This window comes from Triturus cristatus, chromosome 8 (assembly GCF_964204655.1).
Source record: "Triturus cristatus chromosome 8, aTriCri1.1, whole genome shotgun sequence".
Lineage (NCBI taxonomy): Eukaryota > Metazoa > Chordata > Amphibia > Caudata > Salamandridae > Triturus > Triturus cristatus.
In genome coordinates this window covers 1,219,562,699-1,219,590,183 of record NC_140591.1, presented here as the reverse complement: position 1 = coordinate 1,219,590,183, position 27,485 = coordinate 1,219,562,699, and positions in this window count along the sequence as shown.

Below are 27,485 nucleotides of genomic sequence, written 5' to 3'. Positions count from 1 at the left end.
TGTCAAACAGTTCTTCAGTATCAATATCAAGTGAAAGTGAAGAAGATAGTTGTGCCATGTTGATGTTTACCTCAGAGAAACATGCGCATGTTGGACTGGCCGCCTGTGGGGAAAAACACCTTTCCAAGAGAAATCGACAAGACAAAGCACCAAAGTCTTTCAAACATTGTCCGAAGTTCACACTAAAAGTCAATGGTTGTTCAATACCTTTCCTTATCGATAATAGTGCGTCAATAAATATTATGCCTGAGGAGAAATATAGTGAACTGTCTCCATTGCCCCAACGTATGCATCAAAAACGAAAGAGTATACTTGGGGTGGATCAACGCAACTAAAAAATCAAGGTACATATGTAGCAATGATGAAGCATAAGAAAACAAAGAAGCATGTACCTATTCATGGCTTTTAAGGTATGGCATCAGGTGCCTGTCTACTTGCTTCAGCACAGCTGCTGATATGGGACTGATATCTGGGAACTATAACATGAATGCTCATCATGAAATAGTAAGTCAATTCCCTTCGTTCCTTCATGGGTTGGGAAAACTCAAGACTATGAAAACGTCACTTACACATTAATGAGATGTTGAAAAAGAACTTGACTGCATCAAGCGAACAAAGCAATTGAAAGACAGCAACATCCAGGTCCTCACATTGCCGACATGATAACACAGTTGAATGGTGTGAAGGAATACTCTCGCTTGGATCTAAAAAAAGGATATCATCAGTTGGAACTCGAGAAGAATTGCAGGTACATTACAACCTTTTCTACACATGTTGGTCTGTTCCTTACAAAATGCTACGTTTTGGTGTGTCATCAGCTGCAGTGCTATTCCAAGGTGTGATTTGACTTATTATACAGCCTGTCATGAATGTTTTCAATTATAGTGATGACATTTTGGTTTCCGGAGCTACACAGATGGAGCATGACAAAGCTCTCACGCAAGTGTGTCAGTTTCTCGCTGAGGCTGGTTTAACTTTGACAGCCGAAAAATATGAGTTCCAAAAGACAAAGTTAAAATTCTTTGGCCATATCTTTTCTGATCGGGTCATGACACCCAATACAGCTAAAATGCAAGCGCTGTGTACTGCCAGTCCCTCAAAAGACGTTTCCATGTCACAATCATTCCTTGGCATGGCCAGCTATTGCTCTAGATACATACAAGACTTTGCTACTGTCAGTGCACCATTAAGAGACTTGACGATAAAGAATGTGTCTTTTCTGTGGGCAAATGAATGCAAGCAAAGCTTCCAGAAAATCAAACAACTTAATGAAAACGCTACTCAAATGGCAAATTTAGATCCAAAGCTTCATACTGAGGTTGTTGTCGATGCTAGCCCTGTCAGGTTGGGTCCAATCCTTGCACAGCCCAGCAGACACCCAAATGCCTGAAGACGTGTTGTGGGGTATGCATACCACAGTTTGTCCCAAACTGAACATGCTTACTCACAACCTGGGAAAGAAAGCTTAGCCGTGTTGTGGACTTGTGAATATTTCTACATATTCGTGTATGGGTAGCCCTGCATTCTTGTGGCCGATCATCAAACGTTGTTGACTGTCTTTGGCAATCCAAAAGCAAAAGTCCCTCCTTTCATTCAACGTTGGGTCTGCGATTGCAAGAGTACAACTACACTATCGTACATCTTCCAGGGAAAGATCAGAACCCTGCCGACTACTTCCCCTGAGTGCCTCTAAAATACCCTGGCAACCTTTCTAAGATGGCTGAAGCTTACATAAATTTCACAGTAAAATCCAGCACCCCAGCTGCCATTTCATTGGAACAAATGGTCACTGCCACAAGTCAAGCTAGTGACATGCTGAAATTGAAAGACATTATTACACATCAGTTTGGGAGCCAGAACCCTTGACCTCTTACCAATGACAATGAATATCAAAAGTTTAAGAATGTCAAAGTTGAACTGTCTGTTACTCAGGAAGGTATTATTCTAAGAGGGTTGAGGATTGTCATTCCAGAGAGTCTGCGACAACAGATAATTGAAGTGGCCCATGAAGGACACGGTGGAATTGTTGCCACTAAACGAGCTCTCTGAGACAGAGTCTGGTTTCCATATCTCAACGAGAGAGTTCAATGAGAATTAAAGGCCTGTCACCTATGCAACTTCTTGTCATCGAAAACCACTCAACACCCGTTAAACTTGTCAGAGTTGCCATTGAATGCATATGTGAGAATTGCCATGGACCTCTTCGGTCCTCTTGACAGCAGACATCATCTGATGCTGATCCTTGATGAATACTCCCTTTTTCCATTGATCAAACATCTCTCATCTATCACTCAAGAACATCTCATTGAGAGACTAGACTGCATTTTTGTGATTTGGGGAGTTCCTGCGATCTTAAAGTCTCACAACGGCCCACCAATCAACAGTCGAGAATTCAGAACCTTTCACAGTCATCTAAATGTGAAGTATCAGAAGAGCACACCTCTTTGGCCACGTGTCAATGGCCTTGTTGAACGTTTCATGAGTACTCTAAAGAAAGCTGTCCAAGTTGCTATACTAGAAAAGCTCAACCTTAAAGTTGTCCTAGGTGAAAGTCTTGCAAGCTTGATGTTCGGGAGGGCCATGATGACCAATTTACCTCAATGGACCAACAGAAGAGCAAATACCAAGGAAGAAACACGCACGAAAAACTTGGATCATAAGAGGAAAATGAAGGCCTGTGCAGACAAGCATCAACATGCAAAAAATGTCATGTTCACTAAATGAGATCAAGTGTTTGTTCGTCAGCATACAAAACAAAAGTCTGATGCTCCATTTGATGCTGAACAATTTCATGTTGTGACCAGCAAAGGACACATGGTGACTGCCCAACGTTCTGCGAAGTCCATTACATGAAACTCCTCGCATTTCCGGCAACGGGCTCATCAGGCACTAATGTCATTGTCAAGAACCACGATTGCTGCTGTTTCTCCATCACCACCACCATTCATGGACATTTCTACTATCTGCCCCCAGATTCAGAACACATTGTCAGGATGTGTGATCCAAGTGCCGTGGAGACTCATTGAAGAGCTCTAATTGCATATAGTTGAAAAAACAATATTCATTTATTTTTAACAGAACGGGAGATGTAGTGTCGTGTGAGTTTGTAATGACTGAATCTTTGTGGCTGCTGATGGACTCCATATCCCTGTGACGAAAGAATTAGAGTGTAGTGAATTGAATGCAGGTTAAGAATGTTGGGTTCGTGGTTACACATAGAAGAATAAAGACCTGTTGTACTAAGCTCCGTGTGTGGCTTGGTTATTGAAGAGTACCCAGGCTGGGGATGATGCTACACACATCACGTCTTTCCTTCCGATAGTGTAAATCTATGAACATCCTGGTATCATCAGATCGATTTATAAAATGATCCTGGTTTTAGGTGATCCACTGTTGTTATGTTATGCAATTTGTAGAGTGCATGGCTGTCCCAGCAAAGTGCAAATGTGTGGATCACTGATGGAGCAAAATCCTGTCTTCACCTAAGCCCCGAAATGGTAAAAAGCAGTACTTCAGATGATATTTGGAAATCATCCAGTAAGTGGTGCAATAGTTATATGCTGAAGCAGAATATTCCCTAAGGCCACAGGAAGAGGAAACGTTCACATGGGCAGGTGGGAAATGCGGAGCACCACAATGTAAAATCCCCCGAAAAGGAGGCAGTGAATTCTATCTTTTTGATAAATTGTATTCCAACTGCAATAATATGCTCGTATTGTTCCTCCTAACTATGCTCGTGTAACCTCGGACAATGGTGAGCATGAACATTTGCACTGCTGAGAGGAATGAGAGAACCAGATGGAACGCTACAAATCTTGTGAAGAGATGAGTGCGCAGCTCTTCTGAAATGGGGTCAAATCTCGTGAAGAGATGGGTGCGTTGTTCCTTGGAAACATTGAATTTCATGAAGAGATGAGCGCGCTATTTATTTGAAATGGAGAAGGGGATCTCGCCCAAAAGGTTCCCACTATTCAATTCTCACAATACTGACTGGCTAAATTATGCACTAAGAGGCATTTATTCAAAAGGTCGCTCAACCCCTTCTGCATTCTATGGTAGCACAGACAGGAGCTGGTTCATTATTCCTGAGCAGATTCCGAAACAGGCAGAGTCATAAGGTACTAATGGCCACACTCCTCAAGAGTGTTACTTTCCTTTAAGCTTATATGACAGTCTGGCAGGACACACAGATACAGTCTCACCACGTTAGTTCGGCTTCAACTCCTGAAGTTCTCTCACCAATGCTCCACAACCCAGCTCAACCCATAGGACCCGCGAATAGCACCTCCATTCAGAGGCAGCGCTATGACTGCATCAGCGTGTTGGGTGTCAGTCATCAGCAATCCCATCCTTGCGGCCAGTATGGGAAGGCGAGATGAAATGATCACAAGGAGCCCAATGTAGTGAAGACCAAAGGCATAACACAGGCCCCCGCAACCCCCGCGGTGCCGGGGGGGCCCCGAGCTGCAGGGGGACCCCTCGGCAAAATACTCATGCCCAAAAGCTCCGGATTAAATCCAGAGTGGGGGCCCCTCTGTGTACGTGGCAGGGGGGCCTCCTCAACTTTCGTTACGCCACTAGTGAAGACATAAGTTTATATCCAGACACCCCAACCACAGCTGACAGGACACAGATCTGAATCGTGGTTAACCGCTGATGGAATCCTGGGAACAGAACGATAAATTGTACATGAAGGGGGGAAAGAAGTAGTGAAGGAAACACTTGGGAGTTACCACACTAGTAAAAAGGAAAATTGAGATTTTAACACGTTTCACTTTCTCATATTCTGGCATATGCAAACTATGTCATTCTGTATAGGCACTGAAGAAATGCTAGATAATTTGGTCTGAGTGTCTAACTATACTAATATTAATATGTTCTATAGCACACAATAACAACTGGATTTTTAGTGCTTAATAAGAAGGCCTTAATCCACATTGGTATCTTATATAATATACAAATACATGACCTGAACTTGCATGCTATGCTCTACAACGGGAATATTAATCCTCAGAATTATTTTATAATCTTTTAAAGCTGTGACCAGAGAGTACACACAGATGTCCCCAGCAAAGATATCAACCACCGGGATCATCCTAACAATATTGTAACATGAAGCTTTCTGGATACACATGAATCATTGCAGGTACCATAACGCCCTAAGCTAATTTAAAACAAAGTCTTTTTATAAAGAGTTACTTAAACCAGAATAGCATTTCTTCTCACTAACAATTTTGGGGCCAATTCTCCTCTTTGTATAGGTTGCCATTTTTAGACTTTGTTCCTCAGGACTTCACCCTGATCTGCCAATCCTCCAGCCTTAAAAAAATATATCACATTACCTCTGTGTCCCTAATCCTTGAATTTGTCATAACAAAATTAGATTTTGTCCAATCAGAGACAGGAAGCAAAACAGGAAACGCTTGCTAACCCCATCCATCCTCCAGCTAAGGTCTATAATTAACCATACCTTACCTTACAACATCCTGTTTCGATTCCTGTCTCTGAAAGGAAGAACGGGGAGGCAGAGGTGACTGCGGGTCTTGTGCCCCACCATTTGTTGGGGGTATACCTCTGCGCTGGGCCCTGGGGACCATTGAGGGAGCAGCAAAGTAACATCGGGAAGTGTTATTTGCCTCCTACAACATGGTGGGCTGGTAGGGAAAGGTTCCAGTTGATTTAAAACTGCTGTCATGTGCCATTATTTATGCGTGATGCAGACTTTTTATGGCCTCCGCATTTCAGGCGGTCCTAGATGTTTTTTTTTGGGGGGGGGGGGCATACAAGAGTTCCCTGAGATGTGCGTTATTGCAGAGACTGTGTGGAGTGCTCTTCCACATTCTCACCATCACGTGCATGTATGTTAGGATTAGGATCAGGCGCTTTTGCATTCTTTTGGCCAGTGCGTGAGCAATGACAGCATTACTTTGGATTGCAAGCCAGGGTGTGCTGTCACTTGCGTGCCCTGAATATAAAAAGAAATGAAAGTGAGAAAATGAGAAAATGAGAGGCGTCATTCTTTTTGCGGAGCCGGATTGAGTGGCAGTGCTATTGTAGTGAACAGTGCTATGGAGAAGCATTTGAATAATTAGAGGCATTGCTCTTCTCATTCTTCAGCCTCATATGCACGTTCCCAGTATTCTTCACCACCACCTAATAAGAAGAGGTTGGGTAAGGAGATAAAACTAAACCAACTTATTTTAGAGACTTTATCCTCTTTAAAGAAGAAGAAGGCAGACTTGTGGTGCAGTGAAACGTGATATATATTCTGATATTTCTAACTCCAATTCATTGGATCAGTCATCTCAAGGAACCCTTGAACATAATATGTTTCAAAGGATATGTTGCCAGACCTCCTTACCCATGCCAGAGATAATATGGGTTTTTCTGCGGAAGATGTACCAAGTACTTCCAGGGAATCTGTATTGCCACAATTTAGGAAACAAACTAGCACTGCATTACCCATTCATCAGTTGTTATGGATGTGCTACTAAATTAATGGAAAGATCCGGAGAGGATTAATACGCCTCACTTCATGGCAAATCTCTATCCATTGCAGGAGATGAAGGCTAAACTACTGGAATCTGTTGATGTGGATTCAATTGTTGCCAGTCTGGTGGGCCATCCCTCAATAGCCGAAGAAAACATTCTTAAAGATGTGGCAGATAAATAGGTTGATTCCTCAGTAACAAAGGCTTATGCAAGTGCCCATCTAGCTTGGCGGTCTGGAGTCTATGGGGCATTTGTGGCACAGTTCTTGTTGTCTGACTTTAAGACTATTCAAAACAATGCAAGAGAGCAAACAGTGTCCGAATCTTTTGGAGTCTGTGAAAAGGTAGACGGAATTCCTGTCAGATATTGCCTTTGACTCAGTGAGGGCATCAGCTTTTTCCTGTAGTGCATCAGTCACAGCCAGAAGAAATTTATTTCTGAAGAGTTGAAATACTGACTCCACACAGCGTTCTCTAGCATTGAGACTGCCCTTTACAGGTCCACATCTTTTTGGGAAAGACTTGGAGGAGAAGTTGCATAACGTCTTTAAAGAAAGAAAACACTCCTTTTCATTCCGGGAACACCAACAAAATAAGCAGTCATTTTTCATGTCATCATCCAAGTCGTTTCGGCAAACATCACTACGTCAAACAAGCATTGAGGGTAGTCAAAGTTCCAGGGCAAAGACTTCCTAGGAAAGTTTCAAAAGAAATGCTGACAGAAGCTGGGGATTGACAATCAGCAGTGCTGACTATGCCACCAAAGACATAGCTGGAGAGACAAGAGGTTTGTGGAAGTGTCAGTCACTTTCTGGAAACCTGGTATCTCACAACAACTGACAAATGGGTGTTGAACATCCTGGACAAGGCATACCGAATCAAGTTCCTGTCTCTTCCACCATCATCTTTCCCAAGGTAACCACTCCAGCAGCAAGAATTGAAAGTGGGGATCCAGTCTCTTGTCAAGAAATGGGCAATTGTTCCGGTTCCCAGGTCACAGGGTGGGCAAAAGCCGATTCCTTCATATTCCTGGTCCTGAAGGGGACCGGTGGTTTTCGGATTGTGATCAACCTCAAGTCTCTGAACAAATGTGTTCGTAAGATACCCTTCTAGATAGAAACTTTACAGCACATAATTCCATTGATCCAGGCAGGTTATGTGATGACGACATTGGATCTCAAGGATGCCTATCTCCATGTCCCAACGCCACCGGAGTTTCAACAGTACGTACAGTTTTCTGTACAGGCGTGCCATCAGCAGTAATGTGTCCTGCCATTCGGCCTATGATCCTCACCAAGGGTGTTCACTAGCACAGTGGCTCCCTTGGTGACTCATCTACGTCTTCAGGGAATTTCAGTTTTCCCATACCTGGACAACTGGTTCCTCAAGCTCCAGCTGTCCAAGTAATGCAACAACATATGGCTTAGACCATTCCTACGTTAGAGTGTCATGACTTTCTTCTGAACATCCCGAAATGCGATCTCCAGTCAGCAAAACTGAGATCATTCATAGGGGCAGAGTTTGACACTCTTCTGGGCAGAGTTTTTCTTCCAAGCGTCCCCGTCCCCCTCATCCATCGCACACGCCTTCTCCCACCTCACCGTCAATGTCTGGAATGACCTCCTCATCCACCTTCGAACCGCTACCTCTCTCCCTGAATTCAGGAGTGGCCTCAAGACCTGGCTGTTCGAATAAGTCCCACCCCACTCACCACCTGACTATCCCCGTTGTGATGAGTGCGCTATACAAGTACTGATTGATTGATTGTTTCCACAGTGTTTACCGTTCCTTTTGACCATACCTTTATCTCAGAACTCTGCTGCACTGTATAAGTGGATGGTGGTAAAGGATCACATGGCAGCATCTGTCTTCACGGTGCAATGGGCCAGGCTGCATCTAAGAATTTATGACTTTTCCCATCCAGGTCATTACTTTGGAGATCCCCGTGTCTCTGGACAATGTCTAAAATCTACAGTGTTGGTTGGACTCGACAAATCTAAGCAAGGGCAAAAGGATGCATCTTCCTCTACAGTAGTGGTGACAACAAATGCAAGGGCCCTGGGATGAGGCCATGATGAATCATCAGTTCAAGCTTATTGGCATCGATCGAAGACCAAATGATCAGCCAACTGGAAAGAGTTGTCAGCAGTGGAGAGGTCCCTCTGATATTTCTAGTCTCATCTGTTGGATTGCAATGTGTTCATACATATGGACAATATTTTAATTGTGGCATACATAAACCATCAAGGAAGCACTCCCAGCCAGTCACTCAATCAGGTGGCCTGTTCAATAGCGCATTAGGCAGAATCCATCTTCAGTCCTATCATGCTCAACACATAAGGGGCTTGGACAATGTAATAGCGGACACCCTGAGCCAGACGTTTCCATCCTCTCTGGAGCTGAGGCTCTCCCCTCAGATGTTTAGTTTGATTTACATGAAGTTTGGTTATCCCAAGATGGATCTCTTTGCTTCCTAAGCCAATATGCTCTTACCTCTTTTGTATTTCAGGAGTCCAGTCCGGGAAGGGTGCTTAGGGGGGGGACACTCAGTAAATTCCATAGCCTCTAGTTCTACTTTATGCATTTCCTCCCTTTCCCCTCATTCAGTCCCTATTGATGAAGATTCAACAGGAAAAAATGCAAGTGGTGGCAATAATCCCATTTTGGCCAAAGAGGTCTTTATTCCCGTTGTTATGGAGCATGGCTATTCATCCTCTATGGATTCTTCCATTATTACCATCTTCCTTGCAGTCTCTCAGTCCTCACTTTCCAGTACATCTAACTGTTGCGGTTTGGAGGTTGAGCGAAGGGCTCTAAAGAGATAAGGTTTGCCCACTCACATTATTTCTGTGTTACAGGGTTCACAAAGGCATTCTACCCTTCTTATTCTAAATACTGGGCTAATTTTGACTCCTGGTTTTCTCTTCATGATCCTTCTCCTATTGTCTGTACTATATCATCTATTCCTCAATTGTTTCTGGGTGGATTTGAGGAGGATTATGCTCTGTGTAACAATAAAAGGCCAATGAGCAGCTATCACATCATTTAGGGATTCAGTCTCATTTTCTGCGAATTCCGAGCCTCTAGTATCCAGATAATTTCACAGTTTCTTTTTTTCTACACCTTTGGTGAAATCCCATGCCTTTTTGGCATCTGTCTTCATGCTCTTCAATCTCCGCTTTTGAACCATTGTCATTTTTCATTTTGAAGTTTGTTTCCTTTAAAGTTGAGTTTCTTGTGGCTAATACATCAGCCAGACATTTGAGTGAATTGTCAGCTTTGAGGTGTTCACCTCCATTTTTATGTTTCATGGAGGATGCAGTGGTGTTGAAACTGGATCTGTGGTTTATTCCAAAGATTCATTCTTAATTTAATTCTGCACAAGAACTTATCTTACCCTGTCTCTGTCCTTCTCCTTTATCTCCAGAAGAATAGTTGTTTCACACGTTGGATGTTAAGCGTGTTGTCTGTGTATGTAGACAGATCAGCAGCTTTCAGGACTTCTGACAGTCTCTTTGTGATGTTTGATCTTGCAGGACACGGGAAAGCAGCATCTAAAACGACTCTCAGTTGTTGGATTAAGGACACCAGGGCTTTGGTTTGACTTGTCCAGAGCATATCCAGATGAAATACACTAGGGGACTGTCTGCTTCTTTGGCTGCTTTTTAAGGTGTTTCCTAGGATGAGATTTGCCGGGCTGGCACTAGGGCATCAAAACAACATTTATTAGACATTAAAGGTTAAACTGTGCTGAATCATATCACAAGAATTTTGGAAGTAAGGTTTTGCTGACATTGGAGTGGTCTGCCCCCATATTAGCTGATTTTCTGTTCGATATGGCATTAAATCACTTGAGTGTGCTTGATCTTGTTGATGTGTTCATCAATCAATCAATCAATCAGGGAATTGTAAGCATGCTACTCACCCATGAGGGTCTCAAGGCACTGGGGGGGGAGGGGGGGGGGGGCTCAGCAGTTCCATTCAGCCGAAGAGCCAGGTCTTGAGAGCCTTCCTGAAGGTGTTCAGGGAAGGGGCGTGTCGGATGTCGATCAGGAGCTCGTTCCAGGTCTTGGACGTGATGTTGGAGAAGGATCTTCCCCCTGCTTTGGCTCTGTGGATGCGTGGGGTTTTGGCGAGGACGAGGTTGGCGGATTGGAGGTTTCTATAGGGTACGTGGAGGGTGATTCTGTTGTTGAGGTATTGGAGTCTGGTGTTATGTAGGCATTTGTAGGAGTGGGTGAGTATCTTAAAAGTGAATCTCTTCTCGATGGGGAGCCAGTGGAGCTTCTGTAGGTTTTGGCTGATGTGCTTGTGTTGGGGGATGCCAAGGATGAGTCTGGCGGTGGAGTTCTTTATCGTCTGGAGCTTGCGGAGAAGTGACTTGTTTATGCCGGCATAGAGGGCGTTTCCGTAGTCAAGCCTGCTTTTGATGAGTGCGTGGGTGACTGTCTTCCTTGACTCGGGGGGGATCCATTTGAAAGTCTTACGGAGGATGCGGAGGGTGTTGAAACAGCTGGAGGCGGCGGCGTTGACCTGTCGGTTCATGGAGAGGGAGGAGTCAAGTACGATGCTGAGATTTCTGGCATGGTCTGTGGTATACAGGAGGCTGCTGAGGGCGGTGGGCCACCAGGTGTTGTTCCATGCCGAAAGGGTGGTTCCAAGGATGAGGACTTCAGTCTTCTCTGAGTTAAGCTTTAGGCAGCTGTTGCTCATCCAGGCTGCGACGTCTTGCATTCCTTTCTGGGGGTTGAGTCTGGTGGTGGTGGGGTCCTACGTGAGGAAGAGGATGAGCTGGGTGTCGTCGGCATAGGATACTATATGAGGCTGTGCTGTCGGACGATGGCGGCAAGGGGAGCCATGTAGATGTTGAAGAGGGTTGGGCTGAGCGATGATCCTTGTTGGACTCCGCAGTTGATTTCCGTGGGTTCGGAGAGGAAGGGTGGAAGCCTGACCCTTTGATTTCTGCCATTGAGGAACGATCGGATCCAGTCGAAGGCGGTTCCCCGTATGCCGGTGTCGTGTAGTCTGGTTGCAGGTGTGCGGTGTGAGACGGTGTTGAATGCTGCTGACAGGTCGAGTAGGATCAGAGCTGTGGTGTGGCCTAGGTCAAGGAGGGTGAGGATGTCATCTGTGGCGGCACGAAGGGCGGTCCTGTTGCTGTGGTTGCTGCAGAATCCAGATTGAGAAGTGTTGAGGATGGCGTTGTCTTCGATGAACCTTGTTAGTTCTGCGTTGACGGTTTTCCCAATGACTTTCGCCTCGAAGGGGAGGAGCGAGATGAGCCAGTAGTTTATGAGGTCCGTAGGGTCTGCTGAGGGCTTCTTGAGCAGGGGTCTTTCCAGTCATCGGGGAAGGTGCCGGTCTCAAATGTTGTGTTGATGGTGCGTTGTAGTTCGGGTGCGATGGTGGTTGCGGCTCTGTGGTAGATGTGTGGTGGGCAGGGTTCAGTTGGAGCCCCTGAGTGGATGCTTTTCATGGTTGATGCCGTCTCTTCGGTCATGACCGGGGTCTAGGAGGAGATGGTGGGCTGGCTGCGGAGTCAGGTGTGAGGTTGTTGAAGTTGTCGTAGAGGTTTTCGATCTTCAGGTAGAAGTAGGATCCGAGCTTGTCACAGAGGTCCTGGGAGGGGATGATGTCTGTAGCTTCACTGCAGGGCTTAGTGAATTCTTGGATGATGCTGAAGAGTTCCTTGGAGTTGCTGGAGTGGACGAGGATTTTGTTGTTCATGAAAGTCCTTTTGGTGGTTCTGATGCGTTGGTGGTAGTCCATCATGGCATTCTTGTAGGTGGTGTAGTTTTCCGGTTGTTGTTTCTTCAGTTCTTCTCCAGGCGTCTGCAGGTGCGCCTGGCTACTTAGAGGTCGGTGGTGAACCAGGCGGCTTTTCTAGTGTGCTGTTTGTCGGGGTCGCATAGTGGGTGAGCTTGTCTGCGCAGTTGGAGTCCCAGGTGTGGAACTCTCCGGCAGCGAGGTTGGTGTTGGTTGCAGCCGTGGGGGTGTTGAGGGTGGAGTTGAGTTGCTCCTCGGTGACTCTGCTCCAGTTCCTTCACGGGGGCGCGGTGAAGGTCTGGCGGCACTGGCAGCAGGAGAACTGGCCGTGGGTCGTATTCGGCGCAGCTTGTTGGCAGTTGTTGCTTCTTCCCTGGTTGAGTGCAAGGATTCATTCAGATTTTGGCATTTAAAAAAGGCCCTCAGATTGGGTTATGCTTTGATATGCCTCATTTTGTTATGACGGGGTCAAGGACGAGAGACATAGAGGTAATGCCCTGAATAATTACCAGAAATCCTCATTACTCTTAGCTGTACTCATCCTCAACCCAGTCATACGTTCCACCCACCCTTCCGATTTCAGGCCTTTGTGGTACTTGGTATATCAGTATGTGCTAAAGTATGGTTATGGTAATTATAGACCTCAGCTGGAGGGTGGGTGGGATTAGCAAGCGTTTCCTGTTTTGTTTCCTGTGTCTGATCGGACAATATCCAATTTTGTCATGATCGAGTCGAGGACGATTAAGACTAAGAGTAACAAGGATTACCCGTAAGTAATCAGGGCATTTTCCCATTTTATTCACTGGTGCAGGGCCAAAAAGCGCTCCACTCCTTGAATGTGGCCTTCCAAACTCCACTTAAGGATCAAGGCAGTGTTTTTAATGGAAATATAGAAGTGCAGGTACTTACTAATTATTGTACCTGTTTGCTTCTGAATAGTGGTGATATTCCCCCATGAAATGCATTGTATAAGTGCTGAGAAGTGTAGGTACTCTCCCTTTCAAATTAACGAAGTGCAGGTACTAATTTCCAATCAGTCCCTGCCCATTTCAAGCACTGGGTCTAGGGGCTGCCAGAAAACAAAAAAAGCTCCCATTTACTAAAGTTAGGAATGGGTGTCAGCACAAAGCAATACTATGATTATTTAACTTACCTTTGTAAAATTCCACTTGTGCAGTCCTAATGTGATTTGTGTCGCGGAAGCACCTGAACAAACTTCGGTATATGTAGGTAACAAAAGCGGTGGGAATCCTGCTGATCTGTGTTTTGGTGCTACTCTGAGGTGGGTGCATGCGCTCAATCTGAATTCGAGCACGAGACTACGCTTTCTGTTTTTTGTTTTTTTTTAGCATACAGCCCCATGGTGCACCTGGTCCATTCGGTTCAGGTGCACTTGAATGGGGCTAAATAGGGTGGCGCAATGCACGGTTTAAAAAAAAATGAGAAGAAAAAACGGTGTCTGATTGATAAAAGTTAGAAAAAAAGTAGTTCCACAAAATGGTTGCTAACTTTATCGATGTTTTGAAGTGCTGCAATAGCTTTGCAAGAGCAGGTAAATTAGTAACACGTGTAAGAGCGATGCAAATAACATGGAGTGGTAAATCGAATATATTTTACAACAATGTATTTTAATTTTAATTTAATGAGCGCAAATTTCCCAATCATAAGAATTTTTTTGTTTTCTGTTACTCATGCATGCATATGTAATTCAATTGTTTTTACGAACTTTAAGAACTTAAACCCGTGGCTATCAAATTCACCTGTACGGTTTTCGCAAATGTAATTGTGTTTTGTTTCCCTACATTTTGGGACAGTGGGGACTTCAGTGTCCAAAGATGATCCCGCGATATGAGTGAAAGGAAGAGCAGGCCCTGAGCTCGCAGATGGCTCCATGAAACGTGATCTCTCCGGTGAGCCCAGCCTCGCAGCCAATCAGCTGCAATCAGAAGGATCTCGCCTTTGTCCAACCTGAAAGAGTGAAATTAAATTTCCACCGACAGGTGAACCAAACCTGACGCCAGGTTGTTTGCCTATGCAAAGCGATAGTGACTGATCCACAATGACGCGGATGACAGATACAGATCACGAGCTTGGTGCTGCTCGAAACACAAGCAGCTTTCAAGGCGCTCCCCGAGCGGTGTATACGGGGAGATGCGGGGCAGATAAAGTGACATGTTTTATCGAAGAAGGGCTCAGATCGACCCATGTCCACATTTCAATTTAGGCCCAATCCGGGGGGGGGGGGGCAAACTGTGCAACAGTTAAAAACGATATCGCTACTTACCGGATTCGCAATTATCGGAGCATTTTTTAATTAAGTACATTTGTGTGGTATAACCTAAGGCATTCTGGGCATTGTAGTCTTATATGGCTTCTATTGAAGTAATTGGACTAACACATCTGAATGTAAGATTTGTACGTGAAAAGTTCGGGACTGGAGACAGAGTCCGAAACTACCTGGCGTGAGATGGTCACCCTCGGGTTTTATTTGGTGAAAATCCTGCACGTTGCACTATCGGCTTGTCAATTACAATTCTAATTTGGGACTGAGACTTGCAGGCCGCTCAAAATTAGGAGTTTTAGATGGAAGTGGCATGAGCTTCTTCTCCAGCTGTTGCATACGGAGTAACTATTATAATGATGTTAATATGTTATTTGATTAGCCTGTAAAACGCTTATAACCACCTTAAAATTAATACCATCTCGTGAGGGTGTTTACGTGTGTGCATAGACATGCAATCCTTGACTTCCTTAGACACAAATAATGTATTAGTTGTGGGACATGGTATTGCTTTCATAACAGAATGGCCTTTACATGGCAGTAAGAGGTAAACAGTAATTTAAGAATGTAGGTTATGTTGGGTTACCATTCTCACTCGCTTTAGGAATTTAATAAGAATTAAAGCAGAGGCCTTGATCTAGCTAGACCACGAGTAACTGTAAAATGTCCATGGTTCCTATGGGAGTTGGTGTGCTGATCTGCACAACATTCTTTCCGGGAACAAAAGAGTGGCATAGATATTTTAAATGTCGGACACCAGGAAAAGATGTGAAAAAATGTAAAAATAATACTTGTGGTTATATTCTATGAAGCGTTTCTCTGTCTGTGATAGAGGTAATCATGCAGTAGACGGCATTTAAAAAAAAAAATATATTTTGTTTTCTTTTCTGCTTAGTGTGGTGCTAACATGCTTCTTTTTGACCACTTCAAAGCACGTTAACGCACGATAAACACACTTAGTAGAGAAATACATTAGCAAAATTCAGAAATGCGGCTGTGAGAGAAGGTGATGTGTATGCAGGGCTGGGAACCTGTATCACAATTTTCTCAGATGCATACACAGATTCATAGAAAATGAACATGCAAAAGAAACACTAGTTTCAACCAGTTGGTCAAAAGAACCTACTTGGGAATGCAGGGTCTCATTCACAGAACTAATCTGAGACAAAATCCTAAACTTACTACTTTTGATATTCACAGAAGGCATTTAGTAGTAATAAAGTCAGGATTTTGTCTTAAGTCTGTCCTAAGTTTGTTTTAAGTCTGTCTTAAGTCAAACTTAAGACAAAATCCTAACTTTACTACTACTAAATGCCTTCTGTGAATACCAAAAGTAGTAAGTTTAGGATTTTGTTTCAGATTAGTTCTGTGAATCGGCCCCGTAGTACTTACTTTGTAAAAGGATAAGTGCTGAGGCCCAAACTGTCGCACTGAATGCTATTTAGGGGTGTCAAAAACCAATGCTGCATAGTCTTGATTCCACCACATGTCTCTTTATTCCACCACAAGACACTTCTTGGCCCTTCAGCTCACTATTTCAGGTTACTTCTTTCTCACTCTGTCACACTTTTTCCATCTTTATCTTGCTTCTCTCCCTGTTTTGTGTTTTTCATTTTGGTGCTCTGGGTCAAAGAATTCTGAGGGAAAATAAGTCCCTGTCTCCAAAAATGAGTGCCGTTGGGGTCCACCTGCGACCACCAGCTCCAATTAAACACTGACCAGACATGAGCAAAAGTTGCATTAAATGTCCAGTCACCGGATTACTAAACATGAAACATTTTTTTTCAAATTAATTTGAATTGGTATTCCTGCTTTAAAAAGCAACAATGCCACACTATTATATGAGAAAGCTATGTTCTGTTAGCACCATCAAAAGGCTGGAAGAACGTGAGGACACACTGTTTCTGAAATCTATTGTCCATTTAATGGTAGTTTTCTGGTAATACCACACATGCCTAGTGTGTTAACCCAATCATCAATTTGGCAAATTGCTGTAAGTTTACAGAGGTGTGGTCTTGGTGTCAAAGTGTAAGCTTTTAATAATTTATCTTGTGATGGGAATATCCCTTGCATTTTGAACAGACATGAAACCCTGCCATGAGAGCCCAACTGCTTGTGAAACTGGTATCCTGCTTTTCATTTTGCCTTGGCATGACACTTATGCAGCGTGTCTGCAGAGACCGGGGCCTGACCCTCACAATGTGAGGCCCATAACCTGCTCTGTGACCTCCAGGGTCGCCCCATGTGTTCCTTAGTAGCAGGCACATAACTACTACTGCCCATGCCTTGGAAAAGTCCAATAAAGCTTTGGAGGCAGCATACTAAGATTGTATGCATCATTACTGTGCCCAAACATTTTTCTCTGTGCCAGGGAGAGGGTCGTCTAGTGACCCCTCTCGTACAATTCTTCAGTTATGTGAAATCAGTATCCTTGAGCAGAAATTGCATGTGTAGGTCCAGTGCATGCATGTGCAGTGAGGGTGTTGAATCTTTTAGTAGCATTCTATGTATGGTGAGACTCTGAGTACTGGGGCCAGTTGGATCAATTTTGGATGCCCCCTTATTTAGCATGGTACAAGATGGAGGTGGCTATAGCTTCCCCAGAGAATGGAAGTGCACTGGCTGCATTCTTGTAGCTGAAGGGTAGAGACTCCTCAGACACCAAAGAGAAGGAGTAACAATTAGTTGAGGCCTTTACTAGTAAAGGGCCACAGATTAGTTCTTCCTGAGCCCTTCCATTTGGAAGAAGGTAGTGGTGAAGGGTGGGATTGCAGTTTATGTTGTTCAAGGTCAGGAAGCTTTCTAGGCAGGGCCTGCCCTTTTGCCTGTCCTTGATTCCATCTTCAGGGAGGCTGATCACAGCCAGCTGCAGAGATCTCCCATTTAATTGTATCTTTGTTTGGGATACTGGTGTGCGAGTCATCACCTTGAACAAAGGCAGTGCCTGAGAAACAGCCAGTGAATGACATTTGAATGTGAGCCAACCCAAGCCAGTGCTGAAACCTTAGACAGTGGATCTGCATACCCTGTCTGGAAAATATGTCTAATTGGAGGATGCAAGCCACCCTGCTTTGTTCCAGTTCTAAGTTCTTCATGACCAAAGGAGTGCTCCATGGAATACCCGAACTGGTGTGAGGGCAGGGCTGCTGTCTGCATGACGGGCAGTCTCCACAAGTGAGGGGACATCACCTGAAGACTACACTTTTTGCTGAATGAACTTAGGCCCTACCTGGAGCCTAGAACCCTGCATGTCTGCTGCGAGAGAGAGAAAGAGTGTCTCTGGCACTGCAGGGTGAGTCTGCCCAGAAGAGACGCCCAGTGTGTTCCCGGAGGGAGGGAATAGCCAGAGAGAGTGAGTGACCACAAAGGAGAGATGACAGCATTAGCTCATGTCTTAAAGTAGCTCATCAGTCCCCATAAATGGTCCTCGTCGTGAACCACATCAAGACTTAATGCAACTTAATGTGAGCCAATTGTTTCCGGTACTCAGCACTCTTCATGAGCACCATTTAAGGACACGTTCATTTATGGTAGGCACGGGGAGATTGGGTGATTTGCAGAGAATCACAAGATGTAAAGCCGTCGCCGAGGCTTGAATATGGTTCCCCAGCTTCGAAGTCGGCAGCTGTGGCCATTATGCCACACCCTCTCTACACTTTCATAGTTAGTAGTTGGTTCTGTTTTAGGCGGTGCGAACAGGAGAACTAGTCTGGTGCAAGCTGCCTCCTGGTGTACACTGTATACTAATGGTTTCTGAAACTCTTTATTTAAAAACACTATGAAGTAACAAAAAACAAGGAAAATGCCAAGTTATAATCATGACAGTCATTCTGACTATCAATTTTAGGGAGGAATTATTCAAATGGACATTTCGGGAATGACCAGTAGGTAATAGCTACTAAGACATGATGGTTTACTGCAGTCTTAGATGCTGCATTGCGTTGTGTTGAAGAAAAGATCTTGTTGTACATTGTCAAGCTGTGGCAGATCATTCTCCCACCAGTAACAACTTTCAGTGTTAGGGAATAGTAATAGACCGCCTAAGAAAGGTACCACGCTAGGAAAAGTCCAAACTTGAAACTGGAAGGGAAACTAAAAAAAAAAACAAAGACTGGGAGGTTTTATCAAATTTAAACATGACAAAGAACGAGATTGTATATATTTGATTGAGAGGATTTGAAGACTGAATCTTCAATACCTCATTAAATGGTCTGGGTGTTTGACACCATGCTCCACTGCTTCCCAAGCGCCCACTCTCTTTTATGGGGCATCCTCCCTTTTCTTCTAATCACTTCAGAAGAGCCCACCACTTACCAATCAATCAATTATGTACTTGTGAAGCATACCACTCACCCGTGAGGGTCTCAAGGCGCTGGGGGTGGGAGGCGTCGTGCAGCTCTGTCTCTCCCAAAGAACCAGGGGCCAGATGTACAACGCATTTTAGCATGCGCAAATGGATCTTAGACCCGTTTGCGCATGCTAAAATGCATGGGCCCATGTACAAACAGTATTTTGCGAGTCGCAATTTGGAATGGTCGTACATCTGGCCCCAGGTCTTGAGGCTCTTCCTGAAGGCTTGCAGAGTGGGTGAACGTTTGATGCTGAGCAGGAGCTCATTTTGTTTCAGGTCTTTGCTGCGATGTAGGAGTAGGCTCTTCCACCTATTCTGGCTCTGCAGATGCGGGGGGTTTCGGCAAGGGTGAGGTCGGCGGAGCAGAGGCTTCTCCTGGGTGCGTGGAAGGAGACTCTTTTGTTGAGGTATTGGGGTCCAGTGTTGTGGAGGAATTTGTAGGCGTGAGTGAGTAGCTTGAAGGTCACTCTCTTCTCAACGGGGAGCCAGTGGATGTCTCGTAGGTGCTGGGTGATGTGGTTTTGTCGCGGGATGCCGAAGACAAGTCTGGCAGCGGTATTCTGGATGGTCTGGAGTTTTTGGAGCAGGAATTTGTTGATTCCGGCATAGTGGGCGTTTCCATAGTCCAATCTGCTGGTTATTAGTGTGTGGGTGCCGGGCTTTTTGGATTCGGGGGGATCCATTTGAAGATCTTGCGGAGGATATAGAGGGTGTTGAAGCACATGGAGGAGTCTGCGTTGATCTGTCGGGTCATGGTGAGGGAGGAGTCAAGTATGATGGTGAGGTTGCGGGTGTGGTCCGTGGGTGTGGGGGGATTGCTGAGAGCGGTGGGCCACCAGGTGTTGTCCCATGTGGAGGGGGTGGGTCCGAGGATGAGGACTTCTGTCTTCTCCGAGTTGAGCTTCAGGCAGCTGATTTGATGTCTTTCATTCCTTCCTGGAAGCTGAGACTGGTGGTGTTGGGTTCCTTTATGAGAGAGTGGATGAGCTGGGTGTCGTCGGCATAGGATACTATGTTGAGTCCATGCCGTCTGACGATGGAGGCAAGGGGTGCCATGTAGATGTTGAAGAGCATGGGACTGAGCAATGATCCTTGTGGTACTCTGCAGCTGATCTCTGTGGGTTCGGAGAGGAAGGGCGGGAGTCTGATTCTTTGGATTCAGACGGTGAGGAAACAGCGGATCCAGTCGAGGGTGGTTTCCTGTATGCTGCTGTCATGGAGTCTTGCAGTGAGTGTGCGGTGGGAGACGGTGTCGAAGGCCTCACAGAGGTCTATAAATAGGTCTATAGAGTGCTAGAGATGTCGTGCTCCAGAGCTTGATCCTAGCATGGTTGTTCTGCATGTGGTTGGTTCCCCGCTACCAGAGCCTTTTACCTCTGCACAAATGTCCTGTTTTGGAAAGACGTCATGAACTATACCTAGTGAGCAGAATCGATGGATTCATCAATATGTTGGCACTGTTAGGAAGCCACGGGGGAAGTGTTGTCATCTGTCCCACGGTAAATGTGGCAATGCTCGTTTTATAAATGGGTAGTAAGCATTTATTAGCCTAATTTTCAAAGCCATTTGCAGACTTATGTTCAACTTTAGTTTTTCAAATGGCTTTGTGACTGAGGCTCTCTGGCACTAGTTAATTGGGCCTTTTGTGCTCTACTAATGATAGCAAGACCTTAGAGCAGTGCTGTCATGTTGCTTCGATTATTCCACCAGTGTGTCTTCTGCTTGAGATATGGAAAGTGCTATGAATTCTGTACTTTAATCTTCTACAATAACTCGTGACCTTAGGGCTGTAATTGTTTAATAGAGTTTTGCTACAGACTGCCACAGACAGCACTGTAATCAATACTTTAAGATATACTTAAGATTCTTGTAAATTTAAGTTCTTCATTCTTGATTCAATTACTTTCCTCCCTATTTCCTTGACTGTCCCACCGCAGGAGAATTTAGTATTCACTATTTTTGGTTGGTTTAAGTGTATACTTCCACTGCTGACTTCATTTTACTATTTCTCTTGGTGCTTTTTTTTTTTATTTTGAGATTTGGCACTTGAAGTAAGTGCATATCCGTCTCCCTCTCCTCCACTCTTTTTCTCATGCACTCACATTGTTTTTTCTCTTCCCCTCTCTCACCTTGGATTTCTCCGCCATCCCTCCAGTCTTCCCAACACTGCCTCCATATTCGTCTCTCAAACTATGAATCTCCTGACACTGAGCATGTTGTTGCTTGGTGTCTCTCCCTTTGTCTCTCTCTTGCTGCCTACTGTCTTTGCTTGCTGCTCTCTGCTATTGGTTTTTACCAATGCTTGTATATTGATGATGTCATAGGAAAAACCAATAGCGTCAGTTGGCCATTTTGGCATTGTATTTTCTAATCTTCCATGAAGGCTTTCATGTTGCATGTAGACACAACATTGTGGCCATTTTGGAAGTATTGAACATCATGTTCCCTGGTGGCTGCTCACAGCAACTAACTTTGCCAGTGCTTGCAATGCAAATTTGACAGCATTAGTTAAGCCAGCAGCTGTGGCCGCAGATCTTGGAATGTTATTTTTTTAGCTTCCAAGATGGTCACCATACTGCCTGTAGATGCACTGAGGTGGCAATCCTGGAAGTATAAAAAATAATGCTTAGCAACATCCAAGCTTTATTTTTCATTCTCCCAAGATGGCCACCTCCTTTCATCCTGATGCAAAACAGTGGCCAACTTGGAAGTATAGAAAAGCGCAATCAAAGATTGACGCTTGCCCCATTAGCAAAATTAATTTCAGCTAATGAAATGCATTCGCAAATTGAGAACGATTGGCTTTGTCAATGCCTGTTGGTTTTGAATTTAGCATTACATTTCTGGTATAGGAATTGTTACTTGTGCTTGTATAGGTGACTTCAGTCTCTGAAACTGAAAATATTCCGCACTGTAACAATCTGCATTACAAACCTCCCGTTCATGTGATGACAGAACCTTTTTCCTTCCATTTATAATTGATAACTTTATTTATATTGGATTGCTTCTTGTTCTAGTTGTACTCTAGGTCTGTCAGTGTCTTTGCTTCTAGTCTACATGGCAGTATTGTCAGACTGTGACCTACCCAAGCATATAGGATTGTCAACGAGGAATGGTTTGAGACTGTGCTGCCTAGGAATTCTGATTTGTGGCAGATGGATGCCAGCTCCTTGGATATGAACACACAGTCAGTTCGGCTGTGGGATTCATGGCGAGAAGAATTAACTGAAAACGTTTGGATCATCAGATGTTGCAGCCTGCATTTGTTCACTGGTTGAAATTGGGCAGTTATGTATTTTATTTGTCTTGCTGTTACTGTGCCTCTTTTTGTTTAGGGTGGTTCCAATTAAGCATTACTGAAATTGCACCATTGTAGAAAGTGTCCTGGCCATACTATAGGTGGGTAGCAGTAGCTATCAGATCACTAATCTTCTGAAACAAATGTTAAGTCTTGTGTTGTGGGTGTATATGTTTAATAGATCTATTTTGGGACCGTTTATTAGTCCAAGATGAATCTCCCCTTTGGGTCTGTTTGATGGATCTCATTTGAAGAGGGGTCCCACCTGCAACCCAAATCCAAACTTCTTTGAAGTAAGAGGATAATTTGCAGTGATCAGTTCTTTAAATGGGCCGGTACTGTCTGGTATAGAGTACCGGCACTTTTTTATTTTGGGAGGGAGAGTACCGGCACTTCTAAAGAGAAATGCTATACTTTTAATTGGAGAGTACCAGCACTTCAAAAGAGAAATGCTATACTTTTAATTTGAGAGTACCGGCACTTCTCAGAAACAAGCAGGTACTCTGCTACAGAGTACCTGCACTTCTATTTTTCCATTTCAAGCACTGGCAGTGATCAACCTGCCACCACATATTTTTCTTCGTTTATCTACTTTAGTATTAACTACGTGAGTTTCTTGAAGAAATGCTGTTGCTATTCTTCTGCATTTGATTAGTTATAGGAACACATTGTCTCTTGGTGCAGTCATTTAACCCCAGGACATTCCAAGTCCACAGTTTAATTGTTTGTGTCAAGGTGGGAGACGGTCGTTTGGTTGAATGAATATGCATGCTATCCTGTCATCCAGTCTCCTACTTCTACTGTATTTAATGTACTCTTATGACAACTACAAACGCATTAACTAATCTAACTTTTGTTTATAGTTTAAATCCACAACTAGTTTGGGGGTTCTAGGTAACCTTCTTTTTCTAATGTCTAGCTCTTCAATCTCATCCTTGTTTCTCATTCTCAATATGGAACGAAACATAACTGAACATCATGATTAACCAACAGGCTACACAAATATATGTGATAAATTGCATCCCATTATTTGGAGCATGACTCACCATTTGAGAAGTGAGTTGCAGCCCTGGTGCATCCCCCTGCATACAGCTTGAGAAGGGTGCATGAATAGTTCCCCCTTTTCTGTGGCTTTATTCCTTCAACTGAGGTCATGGTCACCAGGGGTGACCCCACCATAGCATTTCTGTCAAATGGGTCTTATGTTTTTTGTTTTCCCATGTCAATATACTGTCTGTGTTGACTACAACTCTGTTCTGTACATGGAGATCATGTCCTTTGCTCAGGCCCTGCAGTGAAGTTTCAATTTCTGCATGGTCTGGTGTCATTTTACTGTGGTTACTGAACCAATTCCCTTAAGTCCTGTGCAGTTTCTTTTATCCACCTCTCCAGTCCCAGAATGTTTCAGGAGACTTGAAGAAGTGTATTTTCCTTTTCTGAGTTTGTCTGTGAACATTACCATGACTTATAGGTTGTGACTGTGTAGTCTTTCTATTGCGTTGAGGGCCTTCCAAAGACGCTCAACTCATTGTGTCCAGCCTGGAAATATTTGAAAGAAGAGTCCTTCATATTGAGCCACAGTCTCACCCTGGGGCTCTGTCATATGGGGCAAGGTCTCAAAAATTAAGAAAAATAGAGTATTATTGCCATCGGAGCAGCGCCAGGTCTGGGTGGGGGCACCAGTACGCTATGAGCTCTTTTGATGGAGAAAAGTTTTGATAGGCCCCCAGGACAAAGTATTTGCATGTTCCAGTTTTCTGGGAAAAGTTTGATTGAACGTCCTTTCATCTCTCTGTAAATACCAGGAACCTGATGTTATTATGGCAGGAGTTTCTCTCTGCATTTTCGACTCTTGCTGACAGTGAATGAATAGTATCATGTAGTTTGATGATGGTGTCTCTCATTTTATGTACTTAGTCGTAATAATTTTCACTACTTCCTATGTTTCATTTGTCTTTTTGGATACTTCCCTAAGGTCACTTCCGATCAAGTTCATCTTAATTGACATTTCTGCCATTTTGTAGTCTAGTGCTGTTTTCTGCTAAGATTTCTGATGATGATGGTTCAAGTGGATTTCCTTTGTTCTCAGTGTTCGTAAGACTGCTCTTCCTCCTGTCTATTCCTTTGAGCTTTAGGCTATGTGAGGATTTTATTATTCCTAGTGGGCTTCCCTAATTTGTCTCTAACATTTTTGCTGTTTGGTTTTAGCTGCTGTATTTAACGTTAATTTGTGTGCGGGCAGTTAAATGTCTCTCTTACTTTAGGTGTTCTTGTTCCATCTGCGTTGTTCTGTTATTTCTTTACCATAGCCTTATCTTCTAATTTGTTGTTTTTCTTGACTATCCCTGGCTTTCAAAGTGTACATTCCTTGTTGTGGCATGCCTTTGTTGGACTGAGGTTACATTGTTATGCACAGTTGATGCTGGGTTTAAAATGGAGGCTCTTACTGTGCATGTCCCCATTTTGTGCCCCTTTTTGTTACTCTATTCATTTTTAGATGTTTTTTTCTCATGTAGAACCAAGGTCACCGCACTACCACCACTGCCTGTCAAGCATTTGTAGCACTCAGGGAAAGTCCACCGCTGTCTAATTGTATTCTCATTTATTGCCCCACACTGGTGCTAGGGCTACCTGTGATGGCATTCCCTGTCTTCTTGTTGATGTGTCGCTTGGGTAGGGAGCCCCTGGGCTGCAGCCTCCAATTTGACTCCATAATCAGCCAGAAGGTTTCCATTTTAATCTGTCTGTGGGGGGGAGGGGATTCCCAGTGGGACTAAAATCTGACATTTATTGTGCATAGTACAGTTAAGGCTGAATCCCCCTCCATTCCCCACCATGTAGCCATGAAACTTTGCTCTTTGCAAATGGCTAAATTACTGGGCACTGATGGGCCACTATCTCACACATCAAATTCACAGCTCTCCCTCTCACCCCCAGGTTCAATGTCCAGGGGTTGGATTGGACTCTCTTGCCGGAGGGCATCTCCTTCCCCGACTCCCCTCCCACCCGTTCTGCTGAAACATGCCCCCTGCTACTACCCGATTTGGAGATGACTGTCTCTTCCTCTGCTTCAAGTGGGACATTTCATGTGTTCCCCACATTTCCGCCATCTCAGACCCCTTCCAGTCTGGACCTCTCCCAATAAATCAGGGCAAGGAGTCATATTCTGGGGCCAGCTCTTCAGTGTCCCATGTCAGAAGCCGCTATGCCTTCCCGCAGCCTCAGCGGGTTTAAGCACCCCTATGTTGTTTCTGCTCTTTGTGTCCTAGTGATATTCTCACTTCAAAACAGAGAATGTGTCCCCTTTAATATTCTAAAATGAATAGATAGCACAGTACCCTTTGAGAAGTTCTCAGTAGAACATTTGTTAGAATCACACCAGGTTGTTTCTAACTCCTTAGAGGAAGGGAAGGAAATCGACGTGAATGCACGAAGAATCTTTACCATCAATTATTCAGTATCTGTCCCTAATTTGAACTCTGAAATGAAATGATGTGTGTTCAGTATTCGAACAGAATAAATACTACAGATGCCACAGAAACTGCATTGTCCAGTGAAGCTAGAGGAGCTCAATGGGCCATACTATCGATGATCTTTTGGGAAAATGCTTGACAGGTCAAACTAGCTATTGTTGACATTGAAGATTTACAACTATGCCCCTGAGAAGATAATAAAAACCTGATTGGCAATAGTCAGGAAGAGTTAACAATATACTTAAGCTGTGAGTCAGTGTATTCTTTATGCATACTATATAATACAGTGGTGCACAAGCAGATATAAGCATGAGAATACATAAATAAATGTCAATGTTTTCTTTATGAACTTCAGCTATGCCTTCCGAAGTTATACAGTCCTTATTTTAAATGGTTATCAAAGGTAAGTGACTTGAGAAAGTGCAAAAACAATGGGCGAAACTGCATAAGTTAAATAATAGTGTTAAGGAAGTATTAGGAAGGCGGGGCCGGCATCGGACACGCCGCAGATATGGCGGTCGTGCCGGCCCACGAGGATCACACAGGGGCCGGCCTGTCGTGCACAATGGTGATGCGACAGGCACGCCCCCGCCAATGAGGGGTCTCCGGGTTGTTGGTGCGTGCCCTGGAAGTGATTGCAATCACTTCCGGGGCACGCGTCGCATCAACGCTAGGCCGGTTAGAACCGGTCTAGCCTGAGTAAGGTTTTAGAATAAAAGGCTGGGAAGCGGCGGAGTCTTCCTCTTTGCTCGCCGCTCCCACAGCCTGCCCTTAAGGACAACAGCCTCGCTAGGAGGCTGTATTTTAATTTAATTTCAGTTTTATTTTCCAGGTGTTGGAGCCCGGTTCGGAGATTGATCGGCGTGGGGTCATCTTTTAAGTGGCTTTCGAAGAGTCAGGCGGCCTCGCATTGGGGCTTTACACACCCTGTGTGCTTTATTTTTCAGGTTTTTTTCAGCGACTTGAGAATCAAGGAGTTACGGCGGAGCGGCACGGGTCCAGTAGCTGTGGCCAAGAAAAGTGGTATCGCTGCATCAGCTGCTCGAGCAAAGCACCGGATCAGTTGAAGTCTTTTTCGTTAACGGTGGCTTTCGGGACCGGAGAGCCAGGGGCGCGTCCAATAGCTGTTCGCCAAGAGAAGCGGTAATGTAGCTGTGTGAGCTGTTGGGGGCCAGGAGCTTGACTAGCTGAGGGTCGAGTGTTGTTCCCGGAGCACCGCATGTAAGGGGGCCTCTTGCTGGGAGGTGTCTTCTCACAAGAATTGCACGGCGCTAGAGGCGGTTTTTCTTGGGGGTGCGGTGCAAGCGCACAAACTCTGCGACTGGGTGGTTAAAGTGCCGACCCGGGGTCTACTCCCGGCTTTGGCATATAACAAGTGGGAAAACGTGTTGTTCGGGACAAACTATTTAGGCTGCTTTTCCCTTATGTTTAAAACTGCCATAGGGGTTAAAATACTGGCGCAGTGAGTAGCGTGAGTGTTTGCTAAATACCCTTGTTTTGTGCGATCTTGAGAGTCCCCGTGGCCTAATGGTTAAGGTCTTATACTCTTACTCTCAAGGTTAAGTGTTCCATTCCTGGTGTTTCAATTAATTTGTTTCCACAAATAAAGATTTAGGCAAAACTAATTTATCGGAGCGCGAGCTCTAGAGTGTTGCAAAATGCCCTTGTTTTGTGGTAGGGTAGTGTTTACCACCTTTTTAGGTGATGTGCCATTTTCAGAGCTGATCATACGAGTAAAAAATTGCTGCTCAGTGACTATTCTGCTTGATTTATAATGTCGGTGGGGCATAATTTTGACGCGCTGGTGCAGTAAGCAGTGCAATTT